This window comes from Cynocephalus volans, chromosome 5 (genome assembly GCF_027409185.1).
Source record: "Cynocephalus volans isolate mCynVol1 chromosome 5, mCynVol1.pri, whole genome shotgun sequence".
Classification (NCBI taxonomy): Eukaryota; Metazoa; Chordata; class Mammalia; order Dermoptera; family Cynocephalidae; genus Cynocephalus; species Cynocephalus volans.
The window spans coordinates 10277857-10285350 of NC_084464.1; positions in this window are offsets into that span (position 1 = coordinate 10277857).

Consider the following 7494-nt stretch of genomic DNA (forward strand, 5'->3'; position numbering starts at 1 on the left):
TCGGAGAGGATCTTTTTGGGTTGAATCTGTTCGGATCTTTGAGCCTCCTGAATCTGAAAGTCCATGTCTCTTCTCAAACCTGGGAAGTTTTCCATTATTGTTTCATTGAATAGGTTCTCCGTGCCTTTTCCTTTCTCCTTCCTTTCTGGAACACCCATGATTTGAAAGTCTATGGGCTTAAGGTTGTCTGCTAGTTCTCTTAGATTTTCTTCACTTTTTAAAATTCTTTTTTTTTATCTGCCTAGGTTATTTCTAAAAGTCTATCTTCAAGATCAGAAGTTCTTTCTTCTTCTTGCTGTAGCCTGCTGCTTAAGCTCTCAGTGGTGTTTTTCATCTTGTTGAGTGAATATTTCAGTTTTGTGAGTTTTGCATTCTTTTTCAGGGTATTAATCTCTTTGTAAATTTCCTCCTTCATAGCCTGGATTTTATGCTGTCTAACTGTCTTCTCAAAACTCAGTGAGCTTCCTTAAGATTGTTGCTTGGGATTCCTTTTCATCATTTCAAGGGTTTTCTGCCCTATAGGGTATGGTATTTGAGAATTAATTTACTCTTTTGGTGGTGTCATATTTTCTTGGGATTTCTCATTTCTAGTATCTCTACATTGATGTCTGGTCACCTGGTAGAGAAGTTGTGTCTTCTATTACTCTGGAGTGGGCTTTGAGGAGAGAGATATCCTCTGCTTTTTCTGGTCTCTGCTGATGACTTTCCTTGTGTGAAAGCAGTTCAGTGTCTGGTGGGCCCCCTGCCTGGTGACTGTGGCTACTGCTATGGTGTTGAGCCACTTTTTCAGCAGTTATGGCTGTGGTGGTGGCTATGGTGGACCACCAGCACAGAAATGGTGTTTTCAACATGCTTCTTGCTTGCTTCCATGCAGGGGATGCTGCCCTCAGCTCCTGCCATGGACCCCAGGTGTGCTCCATTTCTTGCCTGCTTCTAGGCAGGTGGGGCTTCCCTCAGCTCCTGGCTAGGACCCTGGGTATGCTCTCTGCTTTGGTTTTTTACAGCCTACCTGCCACTCTCTCTGCAGGAGTTCCTTTGGACTACTGGTGCTGCTTTGTCCACATGTCACAAAGCCCAAAGTGCCTGGAGTATACATTCTCCACCCTTCCCACCCTCTACTTCAAAGTTCAAAGCCAAAGACTAAATGATGCCAAGCCCAGCTCCCTTGCCTGAAGGAAGGATGAAACCTGGCACACAGTTTGGACTCAGAACTCCCCTGTAGAATCAGGCTAAAGGTGGGACATAGCCTGAGATGGTCCCTCACTGGATTTCTTGCACTTTCCTCTCCTGCTTTCCCCATTCATTAGTGGTATATCCTGGGAGAAATTCCTTGATAAATCACTTGCACATGTTTTCTCATCTCAGGGCAGGGTCTGCTTCTGGAGCACCTGCCTGAGACAGTGACAATTTGAATAATTGAATGTATTTCTCTTCACATGATCCCTCCTAATGCCAAACCATTTTTATTAAAGGCGTAGTTTACATATAGTTTCATTTTTATTTGTTTAATTTTACATAAAAGTTATAATATTGATATAAAGAGTCCATGAATTAATGGATAGACCTAACCAGAGTTCCATAAGCTTGCTCTCTTATAAGTATTTCTGAAAATTTTGAAAGGTTAATGTAAATGATTGTAAATATGCAATTTTAGATCTAAATTTGTAATATTAATTCTATTTGATAATGCATGCTATATGTCAGGTTGCTTTTCACGTGTTATTTAATTTTCTTAGCAAATCCACAAGGTCAGTCTTATTGTTACCAATTTATAGATGAAGAAACTAAGGTGCTGGAAGTTAAATAGATGCACAGTAGATAGCTGGATCCTGACGTTGAACCTAGGATTGACTCCCAAGCCTATGCACTTATCATCAAACTTCATTACATCAAAATGGAAAAAAGAGAAGAACCATGTAAATAGAGTTTCTTCCATGTTAATTAGAGATAAATAGAAATGTATTCTTTTGCAGTATTCTTCACAATTATATGGAAACTTTTATGTATTATAAAGAATTAGAAGTTTCCCATGAATAATCTTTTCCTTAACAGTGGTTTGCAAAGGAATGTTGTCCCATAGTAATGAGAGAACCCTTCATGAATAGATTTCTAGATAGCGTGTCTAAGTAAAGAAACAATTCTTTGAAAAATGATCATTTTGACATTTTAGGCCATTAAAAAATATTAAATCAGCTTCCTTTGGACATTTGACTGATGATGAGATGGTAGAAAACCATAAGTCAAGAAAGACAGTCACCTGAGTGACAAGATTCTTTGTGTGTCTAGCTGGCAAGATAGATTAAATAGTGCTTTTCTTTTGGGGATGCTTTAAGAATTGTTATACACGCTGTTTTCATAGTTTCTCATCAGTTTCCATATCATTTCTTGGCCTCAGGACAGGCTATTGATAGAATTCAATCAGGTAGAGAAAACGTTACAATACTTGCTCTGGGAACTGTTTGAAAATTCTCCAAGGAGATGTGGTCAACTCTGCTCTTGTGTGATGACAGAGAGGTCATATATTTCTCTAAAACATTAGCCATGGGCCATAGATGCTAAGGTGTTGCAATGAAAACTGCAGAAATTTATCAGTAGGAATGGTGTGTAACCTTACAGAGCACATTGAAAATAAATAAAAACAGTGTTGTAGGAAATACTGAAAAAAAATATTCTTGTGTCAATGCATGATTCCAGATTCTGGACTTCCTTGAGGATTTCTTGTAGGGTTGGTCATATGGCGGTGAACTCCCACAGTTTTTGTTTGTCTGGAAAATACACTATTTTCCCCTCATCGCTGAAGGATAGGCTTCCTGGGTATAGTATTTTTGGTTGGCAGTTTTTTCTTTTAGGATTTTGAATATATCATCCCATTTTCTTCTGACCTACAGGTGATTTGATGCTCTTTTCTTGCTTCTTTTAAGAGTTTCTCTTTGTTTCTTCTTGCTCTAGCCTGCTGCTTAAGCTCTTGGTTGTGTTTTTTATTTTGTTGGGTGAATATTTGAGGTCCATGAGTTCTGCTACATTCTTTTTTAGAGTATTTATCTCTTTGTGAATTTCCTCCTTCATAACCTGGATTTTTTTTTTCTTGCTTCATTATGTTGTTTAACTGAGTCTTCTAAGATCTCTGTGAGTTTCCTTAAGATTGTTGCTCTAAATTCCTTTTCATTATTTCAAGGGCTTCCTGCTCTATAGGCTCTGGTATTTCAGAATTACTGTATTCTTGTGGTGGTGTCATATTTTCTTCAGTTTTCATGCTTCTAGTTGAGGCCTTGACATCTGGTAGAGCAGCTGTTTCTTCTACCATTCTGGAGTGGGCTTTGAGGAGAGAGATCTCCTCTTCTTTTTCCATTCTTCACTGGTGACTCTCCTTGTGTCAGTGAAGTTGAATGTCTGTCAGGCCACCTGCACAGTGGCTGTGGCTACTGCTGTGGAATCGAGTTGTTTTTGTGGCAACCATTGCTATGGCAGTGGCTTTGGTGGGCCACCCACATGAAAGTGCTGTTTTCAGCATGCTCTCTCATCTGCTTTTGGGTGGATTGGGTGGCTGCCCTCAGCTCCTGCATGTGACCCTGGACATTCCTATCCTCTGTTTTTATATTTTTGATATGTGAAAAATTATATCTCCTAGGTTTCTAATTGATAATATTTTATAATATGAGAGAAGTTGAACATTGTCTCTTTTGTTTACTCTCTTAGTATGTACAGGCTGCTATTAACAAAATGCCATAAAACCAGTAGCTTATAAACAAATTTATTTCTCACAGTCTGAAAAGCTGGGGAGTCCGTGAGCCAGGTGCCAGCAGATTTGGTGTCTTATGGGGGTCAGTTTCCTGGTTCATAGGTGGCACCTTCTTGCTGTGTCCTCACATGTGGAACGGTAAATGAGCTCCCTTGGACCGTTTCATAAAGCCACTGATCCAAATCCTGAGGAGCCTCCTCTCATGACCTGATCTCCTCCTCACACTGACACTCTGGGTGGTTTGAATTTCAACATATGAACTTAGGAAGATACAAACATTCAGACCATAGCACTGACCACAGGTATTGTTTTTTTCTAAACTACTTGTTTATATCCTATTATTTATTTATTTGTTCTTCACTTTTTTATTGATTGATGTGAGCTCTTTAGCAGTTTTGAAAACTATCTCTAGGTCTGTTATTTTCCTTGCAAATTGGGTTAAGCTTTCCCAGTGTGTATAAAGAAATTATAATTATTCTTCCTTTTTGAATTTGAGGCTTTGTAAATTTCTTCAAAATATGCCAGGAATTAAAAAAATTTACCTCCTATTAGGCTTTTTCTAATCATCCACCTAAAATAGTTAGCATCTTTCTCAATATACAGATAAGAAAGTTGAAGGTCAGAGAGGGTAAATAATAGGCCCGAGGCCAAGCAGCTTGTAGGTAGTGCAAACTGGAGCCAGAATTTAAGCTCAACGTCATCTGACTCCAAAGCCAGTATCGATGTATTATCCTGTCCCATCCTAGCCTCATCACCTCCCATGGATAGAAATATAGTATTTTAGGGTTGAAAGAGATTTTCTATGCAAGGTCTTAAAAGATAGATCTGAAAGGACATATAGATTCCTGGTAGTAGATATTTGAAGCTTATCAGTTTGACCAATGGTTACTTCTACTAGAGAAATTCGCCGAACTATTTTACTATGATGTATAGAATCTCTGATATTTACTACTTTTGCATGCATTAATGCCCTCTCATTTTTAATACCCCTTCCAGATGATAAACATTATTATGTGCAATTATTATTATTTGCATTAGGAAGGCTAAGATTTCTAGCTAGAATTAATAATTAATCCCCATCAGTATAGTTATTTATTATTCAGAACATTATGTGGTAGCAGAACCATGACTATCAGTAATTAAGAGTTTCTATGAAATTCTTTTCGAATAAATTTTCAGATTCAGGAAAAACAAAAGGCTGATTAATGGCATATTCCTGCTAAATGTCAGGAAAACAAAACAAATGCTCTCTGTCAGTAAATCAAAATTACTGGTAGTCCTAGAAGAATGCATAATCAAAAGAGTTAGTAACGTAATGTTAACTAATTCTTTATATTTGAATTATTTAAGATAAATTATTAATCTTTGCTGACCATGGAAATTATATTATTTGAGTTGAAAGGTTGAAGTTTAAGGGTTCTACTCAGCAGGTCTAATTTATGTTCCCATAATTTATTAGTTGATGGCTGATTATGGATGAGCATGTCATAACACTGTATTATCTCTTTTTTTAAAAATAAAATTATATAAGGTTTTGCTTAGCAAGGAAAAGGCAATTTATATGTAGTGTTGTTACTCATCACACAGCCGTTCTAATGACTTTCCTTTAAACAGAATACAGTTTTTTGGTTAATATATGTAGATGATTATGACATATAAATTTACTGTATTATTACTCCATTCAATGAATATCTATCAAGCCCCTAAACACTGAGCAAAACGTTGAAGGGTATTTGGGATAATAAAGACATTGTCCTTGCTCTTGAGTGGGAGATGGGCTGGATGGTGAGCCGAGTTGCTTAGAACTGGGTGTTATAACATGAAGGTCAATGGTTCAGATTTCCCAGATCCCTGTACTGTCCAGCTGCCAAAAAAAATAAAAATAATAATAATTAAAATAAAAGAGATGGGAGACAGCTATTATAACCCCGAAGTTAGTTGTCCCTCTATCATCTTGCTCTGCACCACCGCTAATATTAATCTGTCTTTCTCCTCACTACCCAGATTCAGAACTCAGCATCTTCTTTCACTGTCCATACAGAAATAACTTTCACAAAAATACTGTGAAAAATGTCGACATTGTTGATGATTTCAGAAGACACTAAAGAGTAATGGTTAACAGCATGGTTTAAATCCTGGCTCTGTAGCTTCCCGGCTATGTTTTGCTGGGTAAGCAATTTAGATCCTGTGCCTTAGCTTCCCCATCTATAAAGCAGGGGTAATAATAGTACTTACAGGGTGTGGTAAGGATTAAACAAGTTAATGTGTGTAGAGTTCCTTCTGTAAGTGAGTACTGTAGAAAGAAACATAGTTATAATTTTTAAAGGGTTGGCAATGAAAAGGGTTTTCATTACATACCACATAGGTAGCAAAACAACTCTAAAATTCCAATTAGATTTTTCTGTGCTCTCCAGAAGTCTCCTCTCTATCGCCTGGCATCAGAGTTGCGTTAGGATTGGGGATAAGTCCTCTAGTTTATTCTCTCATATAAGCCTAGTCTCCCAGGAGTAGATTAATGAGTTAGAGGGGCCTATAGATCACCTAAAGGGAAATTCAAATACAGGTCAAAGGATAGGTAAAGAGGCCACGACTAAATATAGAAATGTGGTAATAATTTGTGTGGAAAAATTGGAGAAATCTCAACAGTGACAGCGAAGAGTAAGGATGAGCAGGCAAAAGGAGACGAGGCTGGGAAAAACCTCTAAAGATAACCAAATTATTAAAATTTTAAACATGAAATGTGTACTTCCAACATAAGATGCCAGACTAAGCACACTGCATTTAAGAAAGTTCATTAAAATTATAGTAAAAGATGTAAACCTACAACAATGGAAAGAAAGTGTGGTGGGTATCAGAGGATGCAGAAGGCAAACTCTTGAAAAAGTGCTGACAAGTGCAGCTGAGCTTAAAATCCTCATGGAGAGGCTGCAGCAGAGGAGAGAGAAGCTAGACTGACCAGCAGACCCTGGGGACATGCTGGGTTCCTGACCATCAGGCCAGATGCGTTAGACAGTAGGTTGGAAAAAGTAGGGCTGAAATTCGGAAGTAGTTATAGGTTCTATATGAAACTTTTGACAATGGATCCCAGAGGACAGTGGAGCATTCCTTCACAGTTGAGGGAAAATGCCATTAACCTAAAATTCTATACCTAAAACATTATTCCCTGTTAGAATTGAATATAGACATTTTGTAAACATGCCATGGGTGAAAAAGTTTGTTTCTCGCATACCTTTTCTAAAGGAATTATTTGAGGATGTGTTCCAAGAAAGCAAAGAACTAAACTAGGATAGAGTAAACTACGGGATTCAGAAGACAGTGTAACCAACTCAGGGGGGCAGTAGAAAGAAGCTCTAGTGTGAGCGTGAGGCAACAGGGCCCGTGGGGAGACTGGACAGGAGAAGAAGGCTGAAGGGATGGCCTGAGACCAGATGGTGTGAGAGAGTGCTGGAAGAACGGAAGGATAAGCAAATGGCAGAGTGCGCAGAGGATGAGAGGAGTGATGAGGAACTCCAGGTCAAAATGAAAACCAGAGCAAGAAAATCATGGCCTGAATATGAAGCAAATGTACTAGGATGCCTCATAAAGATGAATAAACTGGGTCCAAACAATAGATAGAATGTGCAAGTAGCTGGAAGATAAAGGAAAACATTCACACATGGAAGAGTAAAATATTTATATAATAAATTCATGGCGCAAAAGTATAGCATCTTGGTCCATTTTGTGTTGCTGTATCAGAATACCACAGACCGGGTAAT